Source organism: Lissotriton vulgaris, chromosome 12 (assembly GCF_964263255.1).
Source record: "Lissotriton vulgaris chromosome 12, aLisVul1.2, whole genome shotgun sequence".
NCBI classification, from domain to species: Eukaryota; Metazoa; Chordata; class Amphibia; order Caudata; family Salamandridae; genus Lissotriton; species Lissotriton vulgaris.
Window position 1 is genome coordinate 304321498 of NC_141700.1, and position 16141 is coordinate 304337638.

General features: G+C 42.2%; 1 pseudogene; it reads right to left on the reverse strand.

The window, feature by feature from the left end:
* Positions 1-1179: 1179 nt before the first annotated feature.
* LOC147674012 (membrane protein BRI3 pseudogene) lies at positions 1180-1654 on the reverse strand (annotated as a pseudogene).
* Between the last annotated feature and the right edge of the window lie 14487 nt (positions 1655-16141).

The following is a 16141-nucleotide window of genomic DNA, read 5'->3' on the forward strand; positions in this document are numbered from 1 at the left end:
ATAATAGCAACTGGCAAGCTAAAAAGTGAATCTGTGAAATCTTGCAGCCTTTCTGTCAGCTCTTCCTCGTCCTCAGAGCCTCCACCTGCCGCCAGACCTATGGTCTTACCACAATACCATCAGCACTGCCAGGAGTGTAATCCTCAGAGCCCCCCAGTATTCTCTGATCCCCACACACAGCGCAAGCACTGAAAGAGCGGAGGAGCCTCTGTCCCCAGCAGTCATTCCCGACACTACCAATGCCCCCTCCACCCTTCTGAGTGTGTGTCTTACTGTGGGCGCCCGCCCACGCCCACGGGGGCATGTGCGGAGAGGTGAGACCGTAAGTGCTGCGACAGCGCTTCATTCCACTCTGCCGTGTGTGAGGAAGTTGCAATCTTGAAATGTTTATTAAACATTCTTATAAAATTTTACATTTATAACGCAACTAAGCAAAACATTTGTGGTCTTTAAAAAATAAAAGTGCAAGCTCACATTCATTGAATATTTTTATGAAAGGATTGCTGCTTCTAAATTTCGTGGACAGTCAACAATAGTAGAATAGCAGTTTGGATGCTACATAATTGTATTTGCGCCATCTGCTATTGGTTCTTATTAGAATCACATTTAGCAGTCGCTGCCCCCCAGGTTGGCCAAATGCCAGGGCATACGAAACAGTCTCAAAATGCAGAAAAAGAAATCAAATATTCCTATTAAACACATCCTATTTCATAGGCAGGTCGCGAAATCCGTAACACCAGTTACCAATCAACAATTTCTTTTTACTCAACTTTAGTCAAATCACAGTGAACATAAACATACATTAATATCGAAATATCATTAACATCTGAAAAAGGTTTGCTTCGTAAAAAATTCATACTGTACATTTTATCCATGTTGTAAAGGGATTTCAATCATGCAAACTTACAATTTTTCAAACCCCAAAGAAACTCCACCATTTAGTTCTAAAAACTTTCCTATGGAAATTATGGAGGGCTGAGCTGCAATCATCAGCAGTTTTTTACCCACCCTCATTTTCCCCCACAAGCCTTGTAAAAGGCACAATTTATACGTGGTAGCACCAGGTTGCTTGTGTGCGTCACAACTGCTCTGGTGAAACAAATTGATATGCATGCAGTAACTATCAAATCACACTTTCCAATAGAAATATCTTTAATCAATTAATAGTGTACACAGCAGTATTGGCCGCAAAGGTCTGGTCTGTCCACTCTTCCTACCCAAAGGTTGCACCACAGTTGGGGCATCTTCTCTGCTTTAACGCGAGGCAAAAGAGAATACCAATAGGGAAGAATATTATCGCACACAGGATCCCGCAGCAGGTGAAGTCATCCTCCAACCCTGCACGCTGGGCATCCGCCAACCACAACAACGGAGGTGGTAGTAGTCGGCTGCTCAATGATCGTATATGTGCTTGGATATGGCGGGTGTGGGAGTGGAGTAGCATAACCTGTGGCCACGGCGTTGGGGTAGGGGTACGGAGGCGGTGCCTGGAAGCCCGGCTGGGCTGGCTGGAAGCCCGGCGGCGGCAGGTTAATGGTCCCGTAGCTGTGCTGCCCGTAGCCCTCCTGCCCCGCAGGGCTGTAGGCGGGCGGTCGCTGCTCCAGCAGGGGCTTGTTATCCATGCTCCTCCCGGCAGCTCCGTTCCGCTGCCTCCCCGGGCACTCCTACCTGCTGATGCTGTTCCCCGCCCGGCTCCACGGCAGCCACAAACTCACAGCAAACTCCCAGCAGCGGAGGAAGTGGCCGTGCTCTGCTGCTGAGGTAGTCACGAGACTGCAGTCCGGCTGAGGCTCTCTTGTTCGGGAGACCGGGCGGTACCGGGCGGACACATCGAACGCTTCCCCCAGGCAGGGGGAAGCGGAAACCAAGTCCTCCCGGCCCCACCCACAACCAGGCGGCGGCGGCCATCTTGAGGCGGCTCGGGCCGCGGCGGTGATCTCGGGGGTAAAACGAGGAGTGGGCACCCTCGAAATCTAAATAAAACACATAAAAATAAAAGAGAGAAGCCCCCCAAGCCCCCCCCAAGCCCCGCCCAAAAAAAAAATCGCGAAAAATCGCGGGGTGCGCGCACGCGTTCGCGCTTATAGATATATAATTGATTTCTCTTCTAATTTTCTCAGGAACCACTGGAGGGATTTACACGGTTTTACCAAAAGCGTGATCTGCATACCAGACACTACCATTTTGACAAGTTTGGTGTAATTCCCTTCAGCGGTTCAAGCTGTAGCTGAGTCTAAAGGTCCTATGGAAATTAACATGGGGAAAACACGTTTTGGGACCCCCCTTTTTTCTCAGCCCCCACTTGACGAATCCCCCCCAAATTTTCAGGGAAGGAGCGGAGCGGAGCGAGCCATCTTCTTTGAGAAATTTGCGAAGATTCATCAACCAGGGCCAAAGTTATTCCCAATAGAATGTTGGGGATTTCCTATGGTAAACCGTCCTAACTATATATACCTACTGGCGACCGCCAGTAGGTAATATATATATATATATATATATATATATATATATATATATATATATATATATATATATATATATATATATATATATATATATATATATATATTACCTACTGGCGATAGCCAGTAGGTATATATAGTTAGGATTTTTTCTCTATGGAACTTTTGAAAATTCTATGCCTAATAACTTTGGCGTTTGTGGACGGAATTGGCTGAAATTTTCAGGGAAATGGCACATCTTGTTTCTGAGCAGCTCCTGGAAATTTGGGGGGGGTTCGTCAAGGGGGGGCCGAGAAAAAAGGGGGGTCCCAAAACGCATTTTTCCAATGTTAATTTCCATAGGGCGGTTGGCCTCACTTTTAGCCCGAACGGCTGAATGGATTTCCACGAAACTTGGCAAAATTGTAGGGACTGTTAGCCCGATGTGCCTTTGCTAGGTCTCAATATATGTGCTTCAGTGGATTTTGAGAAATTAACGTTTAAAACAAGATATATATCTGTAACAGCGCTCCGGGTAGCGCTCCGGTTAGCGAACTTTTTGCGTATCGGAACTTTGCGAAGCGAAGCTGATTGGCTCTCCGGTGTCTGTCAACATTCTAAACAGTCCGGAGCGGCCACCATCTTGTCTCTCGGTAGGATCGAGAGACAAGAGGAGGCCAAAACAAAGGGGGAAATGAAGGAAAGGGGGCAAGGTAGACCCCTTCTGACCCCCTAGGATTGATGAGGGGGATATTATAGAGCCACGCGGGGCCCCAAAAACAAAAAAAAAAATCCGATTTTTTCGCCGTAGAGACGCGTCTTGGTAAGCGAACCGGGCAGCTAACCGGGCAGCTAACCGGGAAGCTAACCGGCAGTGTAACATGAGTCTGAGGAGTAGCTGATTGGCTGTCAACATTGTAAACAGTCCGGAGCGGCCGCCATCTTGTCTCTCGGTAGGATCGAGAGACAAGAGGAGACCAAAACAAAGGGGGAAATGAAGGAAAGAGGGCAAGGTAGACCCCTTCTGACCCCATAGGATTGATGAGGGGGATATTATAAAGCCACGCGGGGCCAAAAAAAAAAAAAAAATCTGATTTTTTCGCCGTAGAGACGCGTCTTGGTACGCGAACCGGGCAGCTAACCGGACAGCTAACCGGGAAGCTAACCGGCAGTGTAACGGGAGTCTGAGGAGTAGCTGATTGGCTGTCAACATTGTAAACAGTCCGGAGCGGCCGCCATCTTGTCTCTCGGTAGGATCGAGAGACAAGAGGTGGAAAAAAAAAGGTGTAAATGAATGAAAGGGGTAAGGCAGACCCCTCCTGAACCCCTAGGATTGATGAGGGGGCTATTAAAGTTCCCTGCGGGGCAAAAGAAAAAAGAATTGCGATTTTTCGCGGTAAAGGTGCTTCCTGGTACGTTAACCGGGCAGCTAACCGGCAGCGTAACGGGAGTCCGACATATTGTGTTTTTTGAACGTTTGTGATATGTGCACGTGTGGATTTTGTCTAATTAAGGTTAAAAAAATATATATATATCTTTAAGCGTGTTCTGGCGCGCTTACGTTTTGGGTTTGGTTTGCGCTGCAGAGACGATACGTCACGGTTATGCGATGCATCATGAGGCGTCTCACGGGCTACGTGATACGTCACTTAATAAAGAATATATTATACAGCTATAGATATTAGCTTTTAAAAAACCAATGAAATTCACAGAAAAAACCATAGGTTATAGACCATATATAGTTAGGAATTTGCATTTACAAAACCTTGAAAATTCACTGAAAAAACCATAGGTTATAGACCATATATAGTTAGGGATTAGCATTTAAAAAACCTTATTTTATTTGCACAAAACCATTGAAATTCCATATATAGTTAGTTGCACTAACTATATATCGCGGACCCGCAATCCACTGCTAATGATGTCACATATTACATCATTCATGACATGGTCAGTGACATCACTGATGACATCTCAAATGACATCACTGATGACATCACTGATGACATCTCAAATGACATCACTGATGACATCACTGACATCTCATTTGACATTACTGATTACATCACTGATGATATCATTTATGTGATAATACATCTTCAGACTCTAATATAACCTTAGATACACTCAGTGTAAACAGGCACTCACAGACTGTCACACATCCATGGAGTTACTCACACACCTAGTCAGTCATGCAAAGAATCAATCACATCTCCATTTCCTCAACTATACAGTTATACACACCTTACTTATTCAAACATATAGTAACACATATTTACTCTCTTATACAATCCTTGATACAAGTTCACAATGATTCATACAGCCACTCACACATTCACTGGCTCTTATGTTCAGTTATTTATATATGTCAACTCTCACATGGAGTGTGTTTTACATATGTACTTACTTTGACATGTAGCACTGAGATATCCATTCACTCACCAATATACTCATGCACACAGTCAACTGTCCATACAGCTGTTTCTACATGCACTTTTGAACCAATACACCTAGGGAATCAACTGCTCACACATCTATGCACAGAGTTATACACCTCCCAGCCACCCACACACATACTCAGTCTCCCATACAAATACTTGGGCAACCATTCAATAACCCATATAGTTACTGATATAGCTACTGATTTAAACATGCAGCAGTTTACAGAACAACATAAATAATGATTGCCAAATTAAGACACTTTAATCACTAACCCATACACTCAGTGAGACACATTTAATCATTCTCTCATACAGTCAGTCATGCACCTACTAAATCCTTCATCCAGACACTTATACATCCACTCATTCTTCAATATGTAAGACATATTTTAACTTTACAGAAACATACAGTCACTGGGTGTTGTCATTAGTGATGTCATCAGTGATGTCATCAGTGATGTCATTTGAGATGTCATCAGTGATGTCATCAGTGATGTCACTGACCATGTCATGAATGATGTAATATGTGACATCATTAGCAGTGGATTGCGGGTCCGCGATATAGAGTTAGTGCAAGTAACTATATATGGAATTTCAATGGTTTTGTGCAAATAAAATAAGGTTTTTTAAATGCTAATCCCTAACTATATATGGTCTATAACCTATGGTTTTTTCAGTGAATTTTCAAGGTTTTGTAAATGCAAATTCCTAACTATATATGGTCTATAACCTATGGTTTTTTCTGTGAATATATATATATATATATATATTCAATCCACAATTTGCTTAGAAGCATCACGCTCACTCGGTAGTAAAGATGCAGTTTTTTATTCTCAAAATGAGAATAAAAAACTGCATCTTTACTACCGAGTGCGCGTGATGCTTCTAAGCAAATTGTGGATTGAAAATTAATCTTTCGGCATATGGGTTCGCCGACAATGCGCCACCTGACTACGGGAGCAGGATCCCGGAAGGACCCTTTTGTTGGATAGACTTATATATTTATATATATATATATATATTCACAGAAAAAACCATAGGTTATAGACCATATATAGTTAGGAATTTGCATTTACAAAACCTTGAAAATTCACTGAAAAAACCATAGGTTATAGACCATATATAGTTAGGGATTAGCATTTAAAAAACCTTATTTTATTTGCACAAAACCATTGAAATTCCATATATAGTTAGTTGCACTAACTATATATCGCGGACCCGCAATCCACTGCTAATGATGTCACATATTACATCATTCATGACATGGTCAGTGACATCACTGATGACATCACTGATGACATCTCAAATGACATCACTGATGACATCACTGATGACATCACTGATGACAACACCCAGTGACTGTATGTTTCTGTAAAGTTAAAATATGTCTTACATATATATGTATGAATCATTGTGAACTTGTATCAAGGATTTTATAAGAGAGTAAATATGTGTTACTATATGTTTGAATAAGTAAGGTGTGTATAACTGTATAGTTGAGGAAATGGAGATGTGATTGATTCTTTGCATGACTGACTAGGTGTGTGAGTAACTCCATGGATGTGTGACAGTCTGTGAGTGCCTGTTTACACTGAGTGTATCTAAGGTTATATTAGAGTCTGAATATGTATTATCACATAAATGATATCATCAGTGGTGTAATCAGTAATGTCAAATGAGATGTCAGTGATGTCATCAGTGATGTCATTTGAGATGTCATCAGTGATGTCATCAGTGATGTCATTTGAGATGTCATCAGTGATGTCATCAGTGATGTCACTGACCATGTCATGAATGATGTAATATGTGACATCATTAGCAGTGGATTGCGGGTCCGCGATATATAGTTAGTGCAACTAACTATATATGGAATTTCAATGGTTTTGTGCAAATAAAATAAGGTTTTTTAAATGCTAATCCCTAACTATATATGGTCTATAACCTATGGTTTTTTCAGTGAATTTTCAAGGTTTTGTAAATGCAAATTCCTAACTATATATGGTCTATAACCTATGGTTTTTTCTGTGAATTTCATTGGTTTTTTAAAAGCTAATATCTATAGCTGTAAAATATATTCTTTATTAAGTGACGTATCACGTAGCCCGTGAGACGCCTCATGATGCATCGCATAACCGTGACGTATCGTCTCTGCAGCGCAAACCAAACCCAAAACGTAAGCGCGCCAGAACACGCTTAAAGATATATATATTTTTTTTTAACCTTAATTAGACAAAATCCACACGTGCACATATCACAAACGTTCAAAAAACACAATATGTCGGACTCCCGTTACGCTGCCGGTTAGCTGCCCGGTTAACGTACCAGGAAGCACCTTTACCGCGAAAAATCGCAATTTTTTTTTTCTTTTGCCCCGCAGGGAACTTTAATAGCCCCCTCATCAATCCTAGGGGTTCAGGAGGGGTCTGCCTTAGCCCTTTCATTCATTTACACCTTTTATTTTTTCCACCTCTTGTCTCTCGATCCTACCGAGAGACAAGATGGCGGCCGCTCCGGACTGTTTACAATGTTGACAGCCAATCAGCTACTCCTCAGACTCCGGTTACACTGCCGGTTAGCTTCCCGGTTAGCTGCCCGGTTAGCTGCCCGGTTCGCTTACCAAGACGCGTCTCTACGGCGAAAAAAATCGGATTTTTTTTTTTTTTTTTTGGGGACCCGCGTGGCTCTATAATATCCCCCTCATCAATCCTAGGGGGTCAGAAGGGGTCTACCTTGCCCCCTTTCCTTCATTTCCCCCTTTGTTTTGGCCTCCTCTTGTCTCTCGATCCTACCGAGAGACAAGATGGCGGCCGCTCCGGACTGTTTAGAATGTTGACAGACACCGGAGGGCCAATCAGCTTCGCATCGCAAAGTTCCGCTACGCGAAAAGTTCGCTAACCGGATCGCTGCCCGGAGCGCTGTTACAGATATATATCTTGATTTAAAAGTTAATTTCTCAAAATCCACTGAAGCACATATATTGAGACCTAGCAAAGGCACATCGGGCTAACAGTCCCTACAATTTTGCCAAGTTTCGTGGAAATCCATTCAGCCGTTCGGGCTAAAAGTGAGTCCAACCGCCCTATGGAAATTAACATGGGAAAAACGCGTTTTGGGACCCCCTTTTTTCTCGGCCCCCCCTTGACGAACCCCCCCCCAAATTTCCAGGAGCTGCTCAGAAACAAAATGTGCCATTTTCCTGAAAATTTCAGCCGATTCCGTCCACAAACGCCAAAGTTATTAGACATAGAATTTTCAGAAATCCCATAGGGAAAAAATCCTAACTATATATACCTACTGGCGACCGCCAGTAGGATATATATATATATATATATATATATATATATATAACCTACTGGCGGTCGCCAGTAGGTAGTTACAGTTAGGATTATTTTCAATAGAAAATCTCAACATTCTATTGTGAATAACTTTGGCGTCGGTTGAGGAATCTGCCTGACAATTTCCTCAAATTTGCCCCGCGGCACTCCGGTCCTTCCCTGAAAGTTTGGGGGGGATTCGTCAAGCGGGGGCTGAGATAAAAGGGGTCCCCAAAACGTGTTTTCCCCATGTTAATTTCCATAGGGCGGTCGACCTCACTTTTAGCCCGAACGGCTGAATGGATTTCCACCAAACTTGGCAAAATTGTAGGGCCTGGTAGCCCAATGTGCCTTTGCTATGTCTCAAGGTATGTGCTCCAGTGGATTTTAAATAATTTAGGTTAAAAAAAATATATATATCAATGAGCGCACCCCGGTACGCGCTCCGGGGCGCTAACCAGCGCGCTACGCGAGTTCGCGCACAGAAAGCTGATTGGCTCTCGGGTGTCTGTCAACATTCCAAACAGTCCGGAGCGGCCGCCATCTTGTGTCTCAGTAGGATCGTGACACAAGAGGTGGAAAAAACAAAGGGGGAAATGACCATAAGGGGGCAGAGTAGACCCCCCCTTGATCCCCTAGGTTTGATGTGGGGGCTATAAAAGGGCCCCGCGGGGCAACATAATTTATTTATTTTTTATTTGCGCAGGGGGAGCGCCCGGTACGCGCACCGCGGAGCGTACCTGGAAGCGTTCCATGGGGAAAAAAGAATGATAGAGTTTTTTAAAAATGTAGCCTTTTTTTATAATTTAGAGGTAGTTCTAAAAAGTGTTTTTCTTTCTTCTTTTTGTTGTTTTATATTTTTTTAATGGTTTTTTGAACATTTTGTACTTTTTTTGGCTTTTATGAACTATTTTATATTTTTTTTGTAATTTTTATGGCGAGAAACAAAAAACAGGGAATTGAAAACGGCTCAACTAGAGCAAAAAAAAATCTAGAAAAAATTAAGGATTTGTGGTTGTCACCAGCATGGTTTTTTTTTTTTTTTTTTTTTTTCTTTTTTTTTATTGACAAATTCATAGTTAATACATAAGATTCAAAAAGAAACAGAAGTAGGTACAGCAGATGATCACATAGCTTAATTAACAGAACAATTTATACAATATCAAGTGGGATAATAGCACCAGAGAGGAAAGAGAGAAAAAAAATGAAAAATAAAAATAAAAAATGACAACAGAAAAATATAAGCAGATTAAACGATCAGGAATCTGAGAAACAAAAGAGATGTCCATTAATCATCGGCAGAACCTAATTGGCGAACCTCATTTGTGTACCATCTTGTAATCGGGTCCCAAATCTGTGCTCCTATTGCTTTCATTTTTCTCCCCCTAGTAGCATATATTGCGATTTCTTGTTTATAGATTGCAAGAAAGCGACTAAGCCACATATGAAAAGTAGGGGGGTCTACGTCTTTCCAGCGAGCTGCCAAAATGATACGAAGTACAGCATACCCCAGAAAAACTACCGCTTGCTCCTCTTTATTATGACCCAGTGAGTCATCGTGGCCTAGTATACAGAGAGTTAGTGAGTCCCTTATCTGACGTCCAAAGACCTGAGCCCAGAACTCCAACATCATGGTCTTTAACCGCCTCAACTCCGAACATTCTGAGAACATGTGAAGTAGATTGGCCAGTGGCTGTTTGCATCTTGGGCAGTTGTCGTCGGCCCGAAGACCCCAACCAAATAATTTTGCGGGTGTATAGTATAGGTTGTATACTGTTTTATAATATTGTGCTCTTAAATTTGAGGCTATAAAGTATTTTGTAGATAGCGCTAGTGAAAGATCGATATCAACATTAGGATTTGCCAGTTTTACAGCCCAAGATTGTTCTGTTTTTTCGATATCATCAGGGAGATTACCCATAAGAATCTGATACAGAGTCCCTATTCTTGTCGTTTTCTTACCAATAGCTTCAAGAAGTGGGAGTCTGTCTCGTATTATTATTGGAAAAGCATTGCGGATACATGACAGTATTTGAAAATATTTAAGAAAATCTTGCGTAGGGACACGATATTTTTCTTGAAAATATTCAAAAGATATAGGGATATTATGTCCTAATATGTCGCCAACTGTATTGATACCTAGATGTTCCCACCTCTGCGAGGTAGCATCATTAAGGGATGGGGGGATGATCTTACTATGCCAAAGAGGAGTATATCTTGTAAAATTGGGAATTGATAGGTATTTAGAGATTGCTTTCCAACCCACCCATGCGTCTAAGACTGTCTTCAATTTGATTTTTTTATAGTATGAAGGCTCTACCTGTCTTAAAAAGAGCCCTTTACACTTATCACCGAGACTAAGTTCATAGATCGATGGAATATATAGGTCTGGGGGCGTATAGGTATTAGTTTTTTTATCCGTAAGCAGGGGATCCATAGATTGCATCAGTGTTGCCCAGAGGTATAATTTTAGATTGGGGATGGCTAGTCCCCCTCTATCCTGTGGAAGCGACATTAAGCGGAGGGATCTTCTTATCTTTCCGTAGCTCCATATAAATTTAGATATAGCAGACTCAATAGTCTTAATGAAGTTATCTCCAGCTAGCAACGGGATCGCTCTAAAAAGGTAGAGGACCCTCGGGAAGATATTCATTTTAATATAGTTAGCCCTCCCAATTATAGATAGATGTAAGTTGTCTATTCTTTTGAGGTCTATTTTAATTTTATCAGTGAGGGGAGTGTAGTTCAAATGGATAATTCTCTCCACTTTAGTAGTAAGGCGTATGCCTAAGTATGTAGCTTCTTCAACTTTGAGAGCACTTTCATAATGGATATTATCAGTAGCTAACACCATGGTTTTGTCCCTATTTAACGAATATCCTGAATATGTGCCAAATGCCTGGGTAATTGATTCGATTTCCAGGATTGCCACCGTGGGGTTGTTAGTTACAACGGCAATGTCATCCGCATATGCCATGACTTTGGTGGAATATGGCCCTATTTTAATAGGCTGTATTAAAGGGGTCAAAAGTAGTTTCTGAATAAGGGGGTCTATGTATAGTGCGAACAGGATCGGGGAGCATGGGCATCCCTGTCTTGTACCTCTATGTACCTTGATAAGCTCTGACTCATTGCCACATATAGAGATTTTTGCACTAGGATCGATATATAAGGCTTTGATGGCTCTGATGAATTTGTATCCAAAATTCTTTCGTTCTAATATGTTCCAGAGAAACTGCCATGCTACTCGATCAAAAGCTGATTGGCTCTCGGGTGTCTGTCAACATTCCAAACAGTCCGGAGCGGCCGCCATCTTGTGTCTCAGTAGGATCGTGACACAAGAGGTGGAAAAAACAAAGGGGGAAATGACCATAAGGGGGCAGAGTAGACCCCCCCTTGACCCCCTAGGTTTGATGTGGGGGCTATAAAAGGGCCCCGCGGGGCAACATAATTTTTTTTTTTTTATTTGCGCAGGGGGAGCGCCCGGTACGCGCACCGCGGAGCGTACCTGGAAGCGTTCCATGGGGAAAAAAGAATGATAGAGTTTTTTAAAAATGTAGCCTTTTTTTATAATTTAGAGGTAGTTCTAAAAAGTGTTTTTCTTTCTTCTTTTTGTTGTTTTATATTTTTTTAATGGTTTTTTGAACATTTTGTACTTTTTTTGGCTTTTATGAACTATTTTATATTTTTTTTGTCATTTTTATGGCGAGAAACAAAAAACAGGGAATTGAAAACGGCTCAACTAGAGCAAAAAAAAATCTAGAAAAAATTAAGGATTTGTGGTTGTCACCAGCATGGTTGATGAGCGTTATGCTTTGCTCACCATAGGTGATGGTCTTACCACAAAACATACAAGAGATTTTGTATTGCCCAAACTTTGATTGCTGGGTGTAGATTCGGGAGGGTTGCCGGCCAGTTCTCTCACCTATGCCTCAGCATAGTTGTTGGGATGCTTGCGCTCCATGTGTCGAATCATGGTGTTATTACCAAATGAATATTTCTTATTAGGGTTCCCCCTTGAAAGTTCAATGCCACAGATTTTGCAAGTCACCTTTGGCGCATTGACTTTCTTCTTGCCCTCTGGGATGGTAAAAAACTCCCATACAATGTGCTGCCTTGGCCAGTATGGGGTATTGTCTTCTGGCAGCCACTTCCTCCCCTCCTCCTCCTCCTCCTCCTCCTCTTCTTCTTGACCACCAATGTGATGTTGTGGTGGTCCTCTTGGTGGTGGTGGTGGTGGTGCATATGCTCCAGCTGCTGCTGCTACTGTAGCCATTTTAAAGTACAAAATATTACTCTTAGATCTCCAAACAGGTCTTCCTCAGTCAAAGGACAAAGTCAGAATAAGGCAAAAAGGTGGGGGCTTTCATCATTTGGAAAAAAACTGTCCTGAACCAATGAAAAGTGTTATTTTCAGGTCACATGACCCGGGGTTTCATCATTTGGAAACCAAAACTGTTCTGCACCAATAAAAAGTGTTATTTTCAGGTCACATGACCCGACGCGCTTATGCGATGTGCCCCCGGGCGCGCTCTGGGGCGCGCCACGGGGCGCGTCTCGTAAGCATGTCAGATGCTTACGTTGCGCGATCGTATTTCGCTCGAGTGCTTCTGGGTGCGCTTACGCCGTGCGTATCACGCGGACGCGGGTACGCGATACGTCACGATGATGTTTTCATTCGCGGCAATAGCGCTAACGGAACGCTCACCGGTGCTCAACCCGGGGCGCTCCGGAAAACTGCGCTTTCCTGTGCGCACTAGGGCAAAAAAATAAAAATAAAAAATATTTATATGTATATACAATATAGGATTCATTATAAAAAATATTACATTTCATAGGTTTAAGGCCCTATATGTAGTTAGGAATTAGCATTTAAAAAACCTATGAAATTCACTGAAAAAAACATGGGTTTCACATAAATTATAGTTAGGAATTAGCATTTAAAAAACCTATTGAATTTACTGAAAAAACTATAGGTTTCACACCAGTTATAGTTAGCTGGAAATTTTACTGACATAAAACCATAGAAATTCCAACATTATAGTTAGTTGGACTCACTATAACTTGCGCTCCTGCAATGCACTGCTGATGACGTCACATATTACATCACTCATGACATCGTCAGTGACATCACTCATGACATCATTTATGACACCATCCTTGTGACAGAGTGACAGACCTCCTTTTAGTGTAATGTAACCCTTGAAACACATATTTAAAAATAGAAACTAACATTTTCAAAAAAATGGAGATACCCATACCAGTTACAACAACCAATTGAGTAATTCCACCATCTATATACACATCCACACAACAGTTCTATATAGTCACTCATACATATACTCACTCATCATATGTAGTGATACATCTATACATCCTGTTATACACCTACAGTCATCCAAAAGTTACTCACACTCATACTCACACATGCAAATAAATAATTGAACATCCACTTATTTGCATATACAACTATACACACACTACCTCCTTACTTCTAAGGAAACTTACACATACTTACTCTCTTAAACAATCACTTATAGAAACACATACCTATTTAAACAGAACTCTTACAATCTCTTACTCTCACATATACTCACTTATATACATCAAAACTCACATACACTAGATTAAAATATATGTCATTACTAAAAAAGACAATAGTGAAACAGTCATTCACTCACTAACACACACATATACACACTCATCCACCCAAACAGTCCTGCACATATGCTGTCTTAAAAACACACACAAACAGTGAGTCAGTCACTAACCCATGCAGCCACTTATACACAAAGTGAAACACTGATACATATATTTCAATATTTAAAAGTTACTCGCTAATATATGTATTCAATAAGATACACTTAATAAGGCAGTTAACCAATCATTTTTTTCTAAGAAACATCCATTTACACACTTATTTAACCATTTATTCTTCCATAAACCTTTACAAATACATATATAAAACATATTGTTTTTTCAGAAAGACACACATTCACTGGCTGGTGTCATCAGTGATGTTATGAGTGGTGTCACTGACGATGTCATGAGTGGTGTAATATGTGACGTCATCAGCAGTGCATTACACGCGCAAGTTATAGTGAGTCCAACTAACTATAACGTGGAATTTCTAGGGTTTTATGTCAGTAAAATTTCCAGCTAACTATAACTGGTGTGAAACCTATGGTTTTTTTAGTGAATTTAATAGGTTTTTTAAATGCTAATTCCTAACTATAACTGGTGTGAAACCTATGTTTTTTTCAGTGAATTTCATTGGTTTTTTAAATGCTAATTCCTAACTATAACTGGTCTGAAACCTATGGTTTTTTCAGTGAATTTCATAGGTTTTTTTTTTGTTTTTTTTGAAAACCTTTATTTATAAATGCACAATACACAGCGTCTGCCTACAACCCCGCGGGGCCGGCCGCTATGACATATACGGATGGTTGTAAAGGAAATTTGGAGACAGCACGTTGTTAAAGCAATCTCTCGAGTCTACATTGTCACATGGAACATAGCACCATATCAAATAGGATAAAAAAGGTTTAATTTTATGATTTTGTCGAAAAGAACAACAACACACAAACACATGGTATCATACTGGCAAGGGTCGCAGGAGGGGGGGAAGGGGGGAAAGAACGCTAATAAATAAAGGAACACATATGGCGAGGGGGGGGCGAGCACGAGGGAGAAAGCAAAGGCTATACTGAAAATTGGAAACGGAACGTCAATCATGGAGAAGAGGGGAGAGGAACCTCATAGTCAAGTGGAGGGGAGCAAATATCTCCGCGGTACGAATTCCACTGAGCCCAGACCCTCTACCATTTCTTGGGATGCCCCCGCGCCTCATATACAGTTTTTTCTCGGAACATGCACCAGTCCATGTTGTCTTTCCAGGCACTGAGCAATGGTAATCTAGGGGAGCCCCAGAGCTGCGCTATATCTCTCTTTGCGACCATGTTGCCCAGAGTAACCCAAAGCGTCTGGGCAGCATTGCAATCCGAAGGTTCCCACACATTGAGCAGGCAACGTCGTGCTTCGGGAAGGAGGGGGATCCCGGTGACACGACCCATAACATCATGCACTCTAGACCAAAAGGCCGCAATCATCGGGCATTCCCACAGAACATGAAGGAAGGTACCATCCATACCGCATCTACGCCTGCACCGTCCATCCGAAACCAAACCCATTCGTACCAGACGCATTCCGGTCAGATACACACGGTGGAGGATCTTCAGCTGGACAAAACGAAGCCGAGCCGGGATAGCCACCTCCTTAGGGGAGGATACAGCTGACTGCCAGTCCTCGTCGTCAAGTTCGAGCCCGTCAGCCGTCCAGGAAGCACGAAGTTTCTCAAGTTGGTCAGCCCTGTTGTTGACAAGCTTTTTATATATTAAGGAAATAGTGCTATCGGGGACATGGCCGTCTAAAACACGATCCTCCAAAGGGGAGGACTGCGGGATATCGGTACCAGAGGGAAAGACGGAGGACAAGGCATGTCGAACCTGCATATACCGGAAGTGCTCCCTATCATCGAGCCGGTATTCCAGTTTCAATACCTCAAAGGATTTCACAGCGCCCCGTGCCCACAGATCCTCCACCTTACTGATCCCAATCATGTCCCACTTCTCAAATCCTTTCGTTTTTCACAGATTACCCAACCGATCCGAGTCATACAGTGGCGTCATACGCGTCAGCCTACCACCCCAGCCCGTGGCCACAGTAGCATCTCTCCATGCCCGCACTGCACACTTCGTCGGGCCTGTAAGGAGCCGAAAGGGTGACTTTGAGTACAGAGCCCTATTAAAGTTGCCACCGGGCAGTAATAGTTTATCCAAAGCAAAGGCGGGGGCAGGTTCCGAAGAGTACGTCGCATGGTTGATAGCGCTCAGGTGTGAGGCCCAGTAATAGGGTCTAATATCCGGCAACGCAATACCACCATCGT